Source organism: Phyllobates terribilis, unplaced genomic scaffold (genome assembly GCF_046119375.1).
Source record: "Phyllobates terribilis strain yellow unplaced genomic scaffold, ASM4611937v1 Scaffold_1__5_contigs__length_1240528914, whole genome shotgun sequence".
NCBI classification, from domain to species: Eukaryota; Metazoa; Chordata; class Amphibia; order Anura; family Dendrobatidae; genus Phyllobates; species Phyllobates terribilis.
The window spans coordinates 1,092,894,880-1,092,909,301 of record NW_027362761.1 but is presented as its reverse complement, the minus strand read 5'-3'; the positions used below and the strand labels follow the sequence as shown (position 1 = coordinate 1,092,909,301).

Sequence of the window (14,422 nt, the reverse complement as noted above, 5' to 3'; positions counted from 1 at the left end):
CAATTCAGGAATTTTTTTTTAAAATTTTTTTATGCCGTTCTGTGTGGGGTAAAATTGATAAGGCCGCTTTATTCTTCAAGTCAATGCGATTACAGTGATACCACATTTCGAACTTTTTTTGTGTTTTGTAGCTTTTACATGACAATTTTATAGAAAAATAAATAATTTTTTTTTGCATCGCTTTATTCTCAGAGCTATAACTTTTTTATTTTTCCGCTGATAGAGCTGTGTGGTGACTTGTTTTTTTGCAGGACAAGATGACGTTTTCAGTTGTTCCATTTTTATTTACAATCGTTTTTTTGATCGCGGTTTATTCCACTTTTTGTTCGGCGGTATAATGATAAAGCATCGTTTTTTTTGTTTTTTTTTACGGTGTTCACTGAAGGGATTAACTAGTGGGACAGTTTTATAGGTCTGGTCGTTACGGACCCGGCGATACCAAATATCTGATATGTGATTTTATATATAAAATCAGTCATCAAAGCAAAAGGTGGCTACTTTGAAGAACCTAGAATATAAGACATATTTTCAGTTGTTTCACACTTTTTTGTTAAGTATATAATTCCACATGTGTTAATTCATAGTTTTGATGCCTTCAGTGTGAATGAACAATTTTCATAGTCATGGGAATACAGAAAAATCTTTAAATGAGAAGGTGTGTCCAAACGTTTGGTCTGTACTGTATGTATGTATGTATATATATATATATATATATGTATGTATGTGTATATATATATATATATTAGTTTATTATATAAATAGTTTATTTTTTTATATTATATATAATTTTCAATTTTTCTGCATTGCTGGGCATTAGATCGATGTCTCTCACACGCGGAGGCGTGTCAGCTCCTGTTCTGAGCATCGGCACAACGCGATCTCCTGTTGCTAGCACCGATCATGGGTTTTGCTGCAGGGCATCAGCTCTCATATAGAGCTGACGCCAGCACTTGATCGCTGCTGTTCTCAGCTTAAGTCTAACATGAGCCTGCACGATCGTGACCAAGTATATGTACTGCAGTTTGCGGGAACGCAGCTCCCGCAGCGCCGTACATATACACGGCTCATGTTGGGAAGGGGTTAAAGTAACACTCCAGCTTTTTTTTTTTTTATTTCAGCGCTGGAGTGGGGCAACTAATATAAGTTCCCTGCCCCTAGTATTATACTTATCAGCTGCCGTCTTCACCTGTTCCCAGCGCCATTCCGGCCCTGCATCACCATCTTGTTCACCGCGACTTCTGACTGACTGGAAGTCGGAGGAAACTGCCACAAGTTCTCAATGTAAGTCTGAGAGTCTCATTCTGGCTCTCATAAACTTACACTGAGTAGTGAAATCCGGATCACTCACCAACACTGGAGCGATCTGGCAGATCACAAACTGCAGAATATCGACTGGAGTGGCACTGAGAACAGAAGATGATGGCAGATACTGTAGTAAGTATAATACTCGAGGCAGGGAACTATAGATTAGTAGCACCACTCCAACAGTGAAATAAAATAAAAAAACACTGGAGTGGTACTTTTAACGAGCCTTGGCACATGACTTAGAATCAAAGCCGAACCAGAATCTCAATTTGCAGACACGTGTTTCGGGGTAGTTTCCTCTCCTCTGTGCAAAGCATGAGATCTGATTTTGCTGGATGAGAGGCCTCTTAGACTCCTTGTTACCTGATCAGACACATTCAGTTTAATGTAGCATTATTTCTGGATGAGTACTGCCAGGTGTTGTCAGAACCTGTACAGCCTCTTTACAGAACAGTGCCCATCTATCACCAGCCACCTATTCCAGACCAGGCAGTTTGCAACTTTTTTATTTAGCATCTTTATGGCTCCATAAATAGGAGGTTGATGATGATCGGCTCAATGGTCCAGCAGGAGGCTAAAAATACGCCCTAGTATTATGCAATAATAATGTTTCTGACACTGGCGGACACAGACAGAAAGCGGGCCCCCGTGCAAGAAGAATATATGGGCCCTTTATAGCCCCAGAGCTCCTAAAAAATGCAAAATTGCACCTACTGTGGAGGTATAAATGGGCCCCTGTGCGGCCGCACAGATTGCACCAATGATATGTCCGCCCCTTGTTTTTGATGTGATTTCAAATGTGTATAGATGAAAGATGGGTCCTCAGAATCATTTTCCTTGATGGCCACAATGGACCCCAGGCTTACAGTGTCCATTTTATGACATGATCAGATATCAAAATCAAACATCAGAATGATGTCCGTTTGAGGCTAAATACGCTGTCTGAGAACTGATTTTGACGAGTGATTTTGACGAGTGATTTTGACGAGTGATTCTGATGAAGACATGATCAGATATCAAAATCAAACATCAGAATGATGTCAGTTTGAGGCTAAATACCCTGTCTGAGAACTGATTTTGACGAGTGATTTTGGTTATATGATTTTCAGTACAAACTTGTCTAAAACTCATTGGGACTTATGCACAGACTGCAAGCAAGCCAAATTCAAATGATGTTTGATTTTGATGTGTGAGTCTGATGTGTAACTTTCTTCAAACATCAGAATCACAATAACTTTTTGACTTTTAGTCACCCTGAGTATTTTCATGGCTGATCTCATAAGAGAAGAAAAGCTATCAGTATCACTTGACTGGATAGTGCAATGGTAAGGCATCAGTCTCTGACACTGCCGTGTTAAGAGTTCAAATCCTGAGAGGAATTAATTTTTTTTTCTTTTTTAATTATAACTGTTTAGCACACAAACTACAGGGGTGTTTTACTTTTAATATCTGACACTCTGATTGTCATCCTGTTGTGTTAAAAGTTTCAGACACACTGTCTATTTGCATGGTAAATTACATAGCCAAAGTAAATTGGGAGGCACTAATTTACTACATATCTATTTCCAAGTGACTTTATATTTGCATAATTTCTTAAAGGGGTCTAATGATAAAATGTCTTTATTGTAAATTTTTATTTCCATCCACCCAAGTACTGGCTGCAAACTCCCAATTTACTTTTGCTATGTAATTTATCAAGCAAATAGACTGGAATATATTCTTATTACGATTTAAACTCTTAACACTGTAGTTTCAGAGACTGATGCCTTACCATTGTGCTATCCAGTCAAGTGATACTAACTGATAGCTTTTCTTGTCTTATGAGATCAACTATGAAAATACTCAGGGTGACTAAAAGTCATTGTGCTAAAAGTCATTGTGATTCTGATGTTTGAAGAAAGTCACACACCAGACTCACACATCAAAATCAAACATCATTTGAATTTGGCTTGCTTGCAGTCTGTACATAAGTCCCAATGAGTTTTAGACAAGTTTGCACTGAAAATCATATAACCAAATAGAACTCCCAGGTTTTCACAACTGAGTTTATAGCTCAGTGGTTAGTGCACTGGCTTTGGGACACAGAATTTTGGGTTCAAGTCCCATCAGCGAACAGTTTTTTTTTTATTATTACAGTTGTAAAAGTCACTTGTCAGGATCACTCGTCAGGATCACTCGTCAGAATCAGTTCTCAGACAGGGTATTTAGCGTCAAACTGACATCATTCTAATGTTTGATTTTCATATCTGATCATGTCCTAAAATGGACACTGTACAGGCTGACATTGTTCATTTACCATGAAGAAGAGACATAAAATCCTAGTCAGAGCAAGGTAAGCATGATTATTATTATTTTTTTTTTTTATAAATCAGATCAGTTTTTTTAATCACGTGCAATGTTTTCCAACTCCCATAGAGATACAAACAAAATTTCAACCCCACAGGAATCAAGTCCATACAAGTTCTTGCAACAAGGTATACTTTTAACTTTGCCACTTGCACACATGACATCTTGATCAGACTGGTCTGCCTTAAAAAGTACTTAAAAATGGTAGAAGGGATGAACTTATGTACTGCAATGTCAAAAAGACTTGTTGTGCATACCTTCTTTCACTGTCAGCTCCTTTAACCACTTCAGGCTTTGAAAGCCAAGAAGCGGCTAAAGGAAGTGACCTGACCATTATTCAGGTGTTGGAAGCAGCTCACTACTTTATTTGTACAGTTAAAAAACAAAACAAAAAAAAACAAAACCACACATACGGTATATTGTGAAGCCGCCAAGAAGACAGCCAAAAGGACACCAAAGGAGACTCTTCAGGACGAAACACAGTCAGCGTTTTCCTGATGTCATTCTCTTGCAAAACCCAGCAGGTACTTCGGCGTCTGTAAAACAGTCTGTGTACATGCCCTAATATTTCCATCTTAGGGAAGCGCCACACATATTTAACATATTTTAACACACAGATTCACTGTATGTTGCACCCCTGCTGCATTGAAAGGGTGAAATTTGCAGTGCCAATCTGGAACACGACATGCTGCCCATATTTCCTGATCAGATATACGAGAACACTGAACAAAGAACACTGGATTTTGGCTGTTGGAGCTGAAAAGAGGACATCGGTAAACCAGGGGAGGAGTCCTGAGGAGATAATTTGCATATTCCCACTGCATTTTGGGGTAAGTGAAGAGTCTCCGCGAGCTCAAAGAACACTGGATTTTGGCTGTTGGAGCTGAAAAGAGGACATCGGTAAACCGCGCGCCTGCCGGCGCGTGCATTTTGAAGCTTTTTTTTAAATCTTTTTTCACTGTTTTCAGAACATTAACAGTAAGAACATGGAAGAGTCCAGGAGCCATTTGGTGAGCTGCATATCCTGCTACATGTTCACAGACTTGCCAGTGGAAAAGCCAAACTTCACATGCCAGAAATGCAAGCTTGTGTCCCTGTTGGAGGAAAAGTTGCGAAATCTAGAAGAGAGGTTAACTACCTTGAAAATCATTAAGGAAGGTGAAGAGTTCTTAGACGGAGCAGAATTATCTCTTCATGATTCAGAAAGAGAAGAAATTCGAACTGCACCTGAGGAAACAGAGGAATGGAAGCATGTGACCCATAGAAGCAGGAGGATCGAGAGGCTGTCAGCACCCATACTGCTCAGGAACCAGTACCAGGCTCTCTCGCAGGAGCACCATGAAGAAATACAGCAAGATAAGACTTTGCCAGCAATGAATAACCTTGTAAGCCCTCAGAATCCTCCTGGATGGAGAAAGAAGAATGTTGTGAAGGAAAAACGGAGAGTGGTGGTCATGGGGGATTCCCTGTTAAGAGGAACAGAGGCCGCTATCTGCAGACCAGACATAACCTCAAGAGAAATGTGCTGTCTTCCAGGAGCAAAAATTAAAGATGTGTCTGACAGGATATCAAGACTCTTCAGACCTACAGATCACTACCCATTCCTGCTAATACATGTGGGGACAAATGACACCGCAAGAAAGGACCTGGAAACCATCTGCAGTGACTTTGAAGACTTAGGCAAGAAAGTGAAAGAATTGGGAGCGCAGGTGGTCTTCTCATCCATCCTCCCAGTGGATGGCCATGGAACAATTGAGGTGGAATAAGATTCTACAGGTGAACAACTGGCTACGTCGATGGTGCCGTCAACAAGGATTTGGATTTCTGGATCACGGAATGAATTACCTATACGATGGACTACTTGCTAGAGATGGGTTGCACCTTACGAAGACTGGAAAACATGTATTTGTTCTAGTTTAAAGCTCTCCTGATGAGTGTAGCAAGGCGACTTACAATGTGGGAAGGGAAGCAAAAGGCCAGAAAAAGCTATACAGCTGACAAATACTATTGAGATCTCTGCTACTGGAAGTGGAAAGTAAGAACAAAGACAAAACAATTTAAATAATAAAAATATGGGAGGAAGAGAAACCAATCACAAACTAAAATGTTTTTATACAAATGCACAAAGCATGGGCAACAAACAAGGAGAATTGGAACTACTAATGCAGGAAAAGAAATATGATGTCATTGGAATCACTGAAACTTGGTGGGACGATACACATGATTGGAATAAAAGGCTAAAAGGATGCAACTTATTTGCAAGAAACAGACTTGATAAACGAGGAGGAGGTGTCGCATTGTATGTTAGAAAAGCGTATATCTGCACAGAGATTGAAGCTTCAGAGACTGGGAGTTCTGTGGAAACTGTTTGGGTAAGAAACAAGGAGAGAACAACGGAAAGGACACCATTGTAGGCATTTACTACAGGCCACCTGGGCAAGCTGAAGATATGGATGAACTCTTTATGTATCAAATGACCAAGTTCTCCAAAAAATATGACGTAGTGGTCATGGGAGATTTCAACTATCCAGACATTTGTTGGGAATCTCTCTCAAGTAAAACTAACAGGTCAAGCAAATTCTTATCCTCTCTTGCTGACAACTTTATCTTCCAAAAGGTAGGGGAGAAAACAAGGGGATCTGCTACTTTGGATCTAATCCTTATAAACAGGGAGGAAATGGTTGAGGAGGTAAAGGTGGCTGGGACCCTAGGAGGCAGCGATCATGCTATTATAGAATTTTGGATAACTAGAGGAGGAAGACATGTGAAGACTCAAACTTCAAGGTTAGATTTTAGAAAGGCAGATTTTAAGAGACTCAGAAAGAGAATAGGAGGGATCCAATGGCTGGATGTCCTTAAGGACAAAAATGTCCAGGAAGGATGGGAAATTTTTAAAAATGAGATTCTCAAAGCACAATCGTTAACAATCCCGAAAAGTAGGACGAATGGGAAGCATTTAAGGAAACCAGGATGGATGAACACAGAACTTAAACACATGCTAAAAAAGAAAGAAATGTTTATTAAATGGAAAGAGGGAGGCATATCTAAAGAAGATTATAATGCAGTCTGCAGATCCTGCAGGGCACGTATCAGGTTAGCTAAAGCTGACAATGAATTAAGGCTTGCAAGAGATGTCAAAAGCAATAAAAAAGGATTTTGGGGGTATGTCAAAAGTAAAAGAAAAGTCAAAGATGCTATAGGATTTTTACAGGATGAAAATGGAGAAATGGTAAGAGAGGATGTTGAGAAGGCTGAACTTTTTAATTCCTATTTTGCATCTGTTTTCTCTCAGAAAGAAAATGTAACATCAACTGATCTTCACTGTCTTTTTAAAGGAATAGAGGAATCCAAGTTATCTGTAAACAGAAAGATTGTGAGGGAATATTTAGCTAACATAAATGAGTTCAAGTCTCCAGGTCCAGATGAATTACACCCCAGAGTACTGAAGGAGATCGTAGAAGAAATTTTAGAACCACTCTCCATAATCTTTGAAAATTCTTGGAGAACAGGAGAAGTCCCAGAAGACTGGAGAAGAGCAAATGTTGTTCCTATCTTCAAAAAGGGGAAGAAGGTGGACCCAGGGAACTATAGGCCGGTGAGTCTGACTTCTATACCAGGAAAGATCTTTGAACAAATTATTAAACAACATGTATGTAAGTACATGGATAAGAATGAAGTGATTAACCAGAGCCAGCATGGGTTTGTAACTAATAAGTCATGTCAGACTAACTTAATTTCCTTCTATGACAGAATCACTGACTGGGTGGATCAGGGAAATGCTGTAGATATAGTATATCTTGACTTCAGCAAAGCATTTGACAAAGTATCTCACACCATCCTTATTGAAAAAATGACCAAGTATGCAATGGACCAGGCAACTGTTAGGTGGATTCATAACTGGCTTAGTGATCGGACTCAAAGGGTGGTTGTAAATGGTTTCACATCCAGCTGGATGAATGTCTCAAGTGGGGTACCACAGGGCTCCGTCCTGGGACCTGTATTGTTCAACATCTTTATCAATGATTTAGATGAAGGAATTGAGGGTAAACTGATTAAATTTGCTGATGACACAAAGCTAGGAGGGATAGCTAATACTAGAGAAGAGAGAGAGAGGATTCAAAAAGACCTAAATAAACTGGTGAAGTGGGCAGCAAACAGAATGGTTTTTAACAGGGAAAAATGCAAAGTACTACATCTGGGCAATAAAAATGAAAAAAGCATATACAGAATGGGAGGAATAGAGCTAAGCAACAGTACATGTGAAAAAGACTTAGGTATACTAATAGATCATAGACTGAACATGAGTCAACAGTGTGATGCAGCAGCAAAAAAGGCAAATACAATTCTGGGATGTATTAACAGAAGCATACAGTCTAGATCACGTGAAGTCATTATCGGTCTTTACTCCTCTTTGGTCAGACCTCATCTGGAATACTGTGTACAGTTTTAGGCACCACATTTTAAAAAAGACATAGACAAACTGGAGCAAGTTCAGAGAAGAGCGACCAGAATGGTGACTGGTCTGCAAACTATGTCCTATGAGGAACGGTTGCAGGATTTGGGAATGTTTAGCTTGCAAAAAAGAAGACTGAGAGGAGACTTAATAGCTGTCTACAAATATGTCAAGGGCTGTCACATTGTAGAAGGATCATCTTTATTCTCATTTGCACAAGGAAAGACTAGAAGCAATGGGATGAAACTAAATGGGAGGAGACACAGATTAGATATTAGAAAAAACTTTTTGACAGTTAGGGTGATTAATGAGTGGAACAGGCTGCCACGAGAGGTGGTGAGTTCCCCTTCAATGGACGTCTTCAAACAGAGGCTGGACAGACATCTGTTTGAGATGATATAGTGAATCCTGCTTTGAGCAGGGGGTTGGACCAGATGACCCAGGAGGTCCCTTCCAACTCTACCATTCTATGATTCTATGATAGTATGTGTGGGCTTTCCCCCTGTGGGTATATATCCTACTAAGCAGGAAATCTGCTGCACATTAAAATAGGAAATCTGCAGTGAAAATTGACTAGTGCTCAAATCGGAAGCAATTTATGCTGCACATGTCAGTGGATATCCCTTCAGATCCAGAACGTGAAATATGTGAGACCACAATTAAATCCAAAGTTTGCCAATATATTTTCCTTCTGATTTTTCGAGTTAGATATAACCCTTTGGAAAATAACCTAAAGATATTGGATGACAAATGGACTTTCATTCTTCATCATCTCTACAGATGTTATATTTATTTTACTCACTTATATAGCGCCATTAATTCCACAGCGCTTTACAGACTTTATCATCACTGTCCCCATTGAGGCTCACAATCTAAATTCCCTATCAGTATGTCTTTGGAGTATATTGGTAGACTATTTTAATAATTAGTTGTTAATTTTTGGTAAGTGGGGTTTAACCTTCGGGGCCCGTACCAATGATCATTCATTTATTTTGAATTGCTTACGCAGAGATACAGTCCGTATTGTAACTTGGTCCTATTTCATCGAAAAGGGCTCTTCTGGAGATTCAGACCCCCACCAACCATTGTTAAAGAAGATTTTTCGCTTTGGACATAAACATGCAAAAAAAAGTGATACTCGCTACACCTACCCTGCCACTCCTGCATTCGAAATTCTCCGTTGGTCTCTACATCCTGGACACTTTTTTGATCACCTGTCCCTATGTTGGGACATCATGGTTTCACTGTTGGAGTTGGAATTTGTGACTGGTGAGGGAATAGGCAACGTCAAAATGGAAGCAGAGTTTGACTTTTTTTTTTTTCTTTAAAAAGTGGTCAAGTTCCAGAAAACCCAGGAAGAATGATGGTATCTTCAGAGAACTTAAATTTATACTTCTTTAAAATGACAGGAAATTCTTCAAAAAGCATTAACATTTATGGACACCGCTTTGAGAATATCAAGAAAAGGACACTGCAAACACAGAGCAGTGAATTCCTAATAGCTGTCTGGGTGAAGAGCTTCCATCTGCATTAATTCTAGTGGACACACATGTTGCCTTGTTGCAAGATTAGCATATTCAGCAAGGTCATCTATCTCTCCGACATGGCAGACAGCCAAGACCACATTTCCAGGAGTTTTCCAGTTGGTCGGGCCATCATGCTGCGATGGGGAGACTCCGACAGTCAAGGCTGCATTTGGGGAGAAGATACAGTAATTCACCATTTCTGTTGGCACAAGGCCAAAACTTTCATCATCCGGGGGACAAGTGTCTACTGTACTGTCTTATCATTAGCTAATCCCTTCACAGAGAGGCTTTTTAAAGAAATGCTACAGCTTGCGAACCTCTTCAAAGCCTCTACAGCTCTCCCTTTCCTGACAAATTGGCAGCTGTTGTTTCTCAATGGCCTTCATGTTTATGGAAATATGGATATTTTTCATTATTTTAGAAATTGCACAATGGAAAAGTGAAAAACTATGTCAGCAGGCAGGAGATTAAAGATGAACATGTAAAAAATAAACTTTGACTTTATTGAACTCTATTTCTGTGTTAACATAACATCCTAAATTTTGTGGAGTTCACTGCATAGTCAATGATCTAGGAACAGTAGTCACATTAGATCCATGTTGGAACCTCAAAAGTGTTAATAGACCTCAGCAGAATCATGGTGGTAATGTTCCAGTTGGAGACTTTATAAAAATATCCTTTTTTTTTTCTTTTATAATAATGGTTTGCTCACATATTCAATTGTTATCTGATTGTCACGGATTCAGTATTTAAAAAAAGACAAAAAAAAATGGATCCATTACAACTGGAAACGAGAGTTCTCTTTTTGAATAAATCCATTTTTTTTTTTTTTTTTTTTTTTAAAGTGACAAAAAATAATTCATTTATTTATATTTTTTTATGTAGCTAAAAAAAAACGATGGCAGTTGGAAAAGAGGCAAATTGGAGACATTTATGACACTTCCGTTCTCATTTAAATGAATGAGTCCTGTACCAAAACATTTTATTTCCATTTTTATGATCCAAAAACAGAAAAAACTAAAGGATATGTGAGCAGGGCCGTAAACACATTGCCACTCTTGTCATAGAAACATGGAAAGGTAGAGTTGGAAGGGACCTCCAGGGTCATCGTGTCCATCGTGTCCAACCCCTTGCTCAATGCCGGATTCACTAAATCATCTCAGATAGATGTCTGTCCAGCCTCTGTTTGAAGACTTCCATTGAAGGAGATCTCACCACTAGTGTTGAGCATTCCGATACCGCGAATATCGGTCGATACCTGATATTTCTGTAGCACCCCGAGGACTCGGCTGCTACAGCTGGAATGGGCGTGATGGTAAGTATGGTTTAATTTAGAACAGTAAAGAATTGTGTGTTTATTTCAATTAAAGGACTTTTTTCTGGGTGTTGTGTTTTTTTTAACTTTCACTATGGGGTTAGTAATGGGGGTGCCTTATAGACGCCTCTCCATTACTAACCTGGGCTTGATGTCAGCTGGCATTATAAGCTGACATCAACCCCAACAGGGCAGTGGGAAGAGCGAGGCTACGTGCCAGAATTGGCGCATCCTATGGATGCGCCATTTCTGGGGCGGCTGACGGCTGGTGTTTCTAGCCAGGGAGGGGGCCAGTATTCATGGCACCCTTCCTGGGCTATTAATATCAGCCCCCAGCTGTCTGCCTAGCCTTTGCTAGCTATTAAAATAGGGGGGACCCCACGTCATTTTTTTTTTGGGGTCCCCCATTTTAATAGCTAGTAAAGGCTAGGTATTCAGCTGGGGGCTGATATTAATAGCCTGGGAAGCTCCGTGGGTATTACCCCCTTCCCAGGCTTCAAACATCTGCCCCAGCCGTCTGCTTAACCTCCGCTAGAGACTAAAATTACGGGGAACCCCACGACAATTTTTTTTTTAATAAATCCTTTATTTTAACACTAAATGACAAGTACAGTAACCAACACTGTCACTGTACTTCATATATATGTGACTGACATGTTTCTATCTATCTAATCTATGTGTGATACTCTATTCTTTCTATTCTAAATTGTCGGGTACCGCTGCTGAATTGCCGGCCGGCTTTTTTAAAGAGACGGTGCACGAAAACACTATTATTTTTTAAAATAAATCCTTTACACTAAATGACAAGTACAGTAAGCAACACTGTCCCTGTACTTCATATATATGTGACTGACATGTTTCTATCTAATCTATGTGTGAAGCTCTATTCTTTCTGTTCTAAATTGTCGGGTACCGGTGTATGCCGCTGCTGAATTGCCGGCTTTTCATGTTTCACTGTGAGCACTGTTCCCATCGATTTGGCAACCACCTCCCCCAATACATTTTACATTATTGTTAGTTGTTTTCCTTCATGTAGAATTAACCTACAAGGAAAGAAAGGGTTTATTTTCATTCCGATATTTGTGTCCCATTGACTTGCATTGGTTTCCGGTATCGGAATCGGCGATATCCGATACTTTTTGAGTATCGGCCCGATCCAATCCGATCCGATATTTCCTGATATCGGAAGGTATCGCTCAACACTACTCACCACCTCTCGTGCCTGCCTGTTCCTCTTATTGATCACACTCACTGTCAAATAGCTTTTTTTAATATCTAATCTGTATCTTCTCCCTTTGTTTCATCCCATTGCTTCTAGTGTTTCCATGTGCAAATGAGAATAAGGGTGATCCCTCTACACTGTGACAGCCCTTCAGATATTTGTAGACAGCTATTATGTCTCCTCTCAGTCTTCTCTTTTGCAAGTGTAAGGTGGCTGCCGGACAGGTCGTGTACGGGAGGTATGTGTCCCCGAAGTGCCAAGCTTCGGTGATGTCGGACCCGGAGAAGCAGGCACCAGCACACATAGTGCTGAGAGGAATTTAATGGGCCCGGATTCCAGGGCCGGGTTTTACGAGCAGCTGAAGGAGCTGGGGGGGGGGGACAGCTGCTCACTTATCTCCAGTCCAGGTCTTGGAAGGCTAATTTAGGACAGCTGCGCCTGTCTCTGTCTGTCTGTCTGTGTTTGTTGGGCAAGGTGAGCAGACCTTGCAGGTGTTTCTTAGACTCTGCAAGAGGCAGAGATAAGCACCTTGTTTAAACGGCTGAAGTCGTGCTGCATGGACTTGTTTTGAGCTTTGTTCTGTTGTTCCTTTTTGTGCCAGGAAAAGGCTGTTACTTTTGTTTCTTAACTGGTGTATGGGCACTAAAATAAACCACCAGTTTGTTTGAACCCGTGGACTGCATCACTGTGTGAACCCGTGCTTACCTCCAACGCAGCTCAGTGAGTACAAATCTCTACACAAGCTAAACATTCCCAGATCCTCTAACCGTTCCTCATAGGACATTTTTTGCAGACTGGTCATCATTTTGGTCGCTCTTCTCTGAACTTGCTCCAGTTTCTTCATGTCTTTTTTTTAAAATGTGGTGCCCAGAACTGGACACAGTATTCCAGATGAGGTCTGACCAAAGAGTAGAGGGGGATAATTACTTCACATGATCTAGACTCTATGCTTCCCTTAATACATCCCAGAACTGTGTTTGCCTTTTTTGCTGCTGCATCACACTGTTGATTCATGTTCAGTATGTAAACTATTAGTATAGCCAAGTCTTTTTCACACGTGCTGTTGTTTAGCCCTATTCTTCCCATTCTGTATGTTTTTTTCATTTTTCTTGCCCAGATGTCGGAATTTGCATTTTTCCTTGTTAAAAAACATTCTGTTAGTTGCAGCCCACAGTTCCAGTTTGTCTAGATCTTTTTGAATCCTCGCTCTATTCTCTAGTATTAGCTATCCCTCCTAGCTTTGTGTTGTCAGTGTAACGGGTCTGGGAGGCGGAACCTCTGAGCTACTATACAAGGGGGCAGTCCTTGTAAGGGAGCGGGTGGCGACCAGGGAAGACGGGCAGGAGGTCACAGCAGGTGACCGGGACAGTCTCTGAGTGAACGGGCTGGAGGTCACGGCAAGTGACCGGGGCAGTCTCTGGATGAACGGGCTGATGGTCACGGCAAGTGACCGGGGCAGTCTCTGAATGAACGGGCAGATGGTCACGGCAAGTGACCGGGGCAGTCTCTAGGTAAAGGGTTGGTACGACCTGTGGCGGCTGATGATAGACGTGAGCTCCCAGGTGAGCAGGCGAGAGTCTCTGGATGAACGGGTGGTCACAGCATGTGACGGCGGAGCCTCCAGGAAGACCAACAGACAGGCGGCAGATGAGCGCTCCCAGGTGAGCGGGCAGAAGTCTCTGGACAGGCGGGTGGTCACAGCACGTGACGGCAGAGCCTCCAGGTAGGCTAGCAGACAGGCAGCAGATGAGCGCTCCCAGGTGAGCGAGCAGGAGTCACTGGACAGGCAGGTGGTCACAGCACGTGACGGCGGAGCCTCCAGGTAGACTAGCAGGCAGGTAGCAGGTGTGTGCTCCCAGGTGAGCGGGAAAGCTGGTCCATAGACAGACTGACAGGAGTTGGAAGGCAGACCGTCGGACCTCGGGCAAGCAGGCAGGTGGCTGATGTGCGCTCCCAGGTGAGCGGGCAGGCTGGTCCTTAGACAGACTGACAGGAGTAGTAAGGCAGACCGTCGGACCTCAGACTAGCAGACAGGTAGCAGATAATCAGGCAGGAATCTGGCAGGTAACTGGCAACGGAACCTGAGGGCTGAAGCAGAGTAGTGAACAGTGCAACAACATTGCTCGGGCACCTCCATTTTGGAGGAGGTGCCTTATATATGGTGAAGTCCTCCGGCCATTGGCCGGGGACTCCTTAGGACGGCGCGCGCGGCCCCTTTAAGAGGGAGGGAGAGCGCGCGCGCTCTAAGCACAGTG

At 41.6% G+C, this 14,422-nt stretch overlaps 1 protein-coding gene across 8 annotated transcripts in view; it reads left to right on the top strand.

The window, feature by feature from the left end:
• The window catches only part of LIMCH1 (LIM and calponin homology domains 1), a 365,336-nt gene that overhangs the window by 109,661 nt on the left and 241,253 nt on the right, over positions 1-14,422 (top strand). The window lies entirely within an intron of this gene.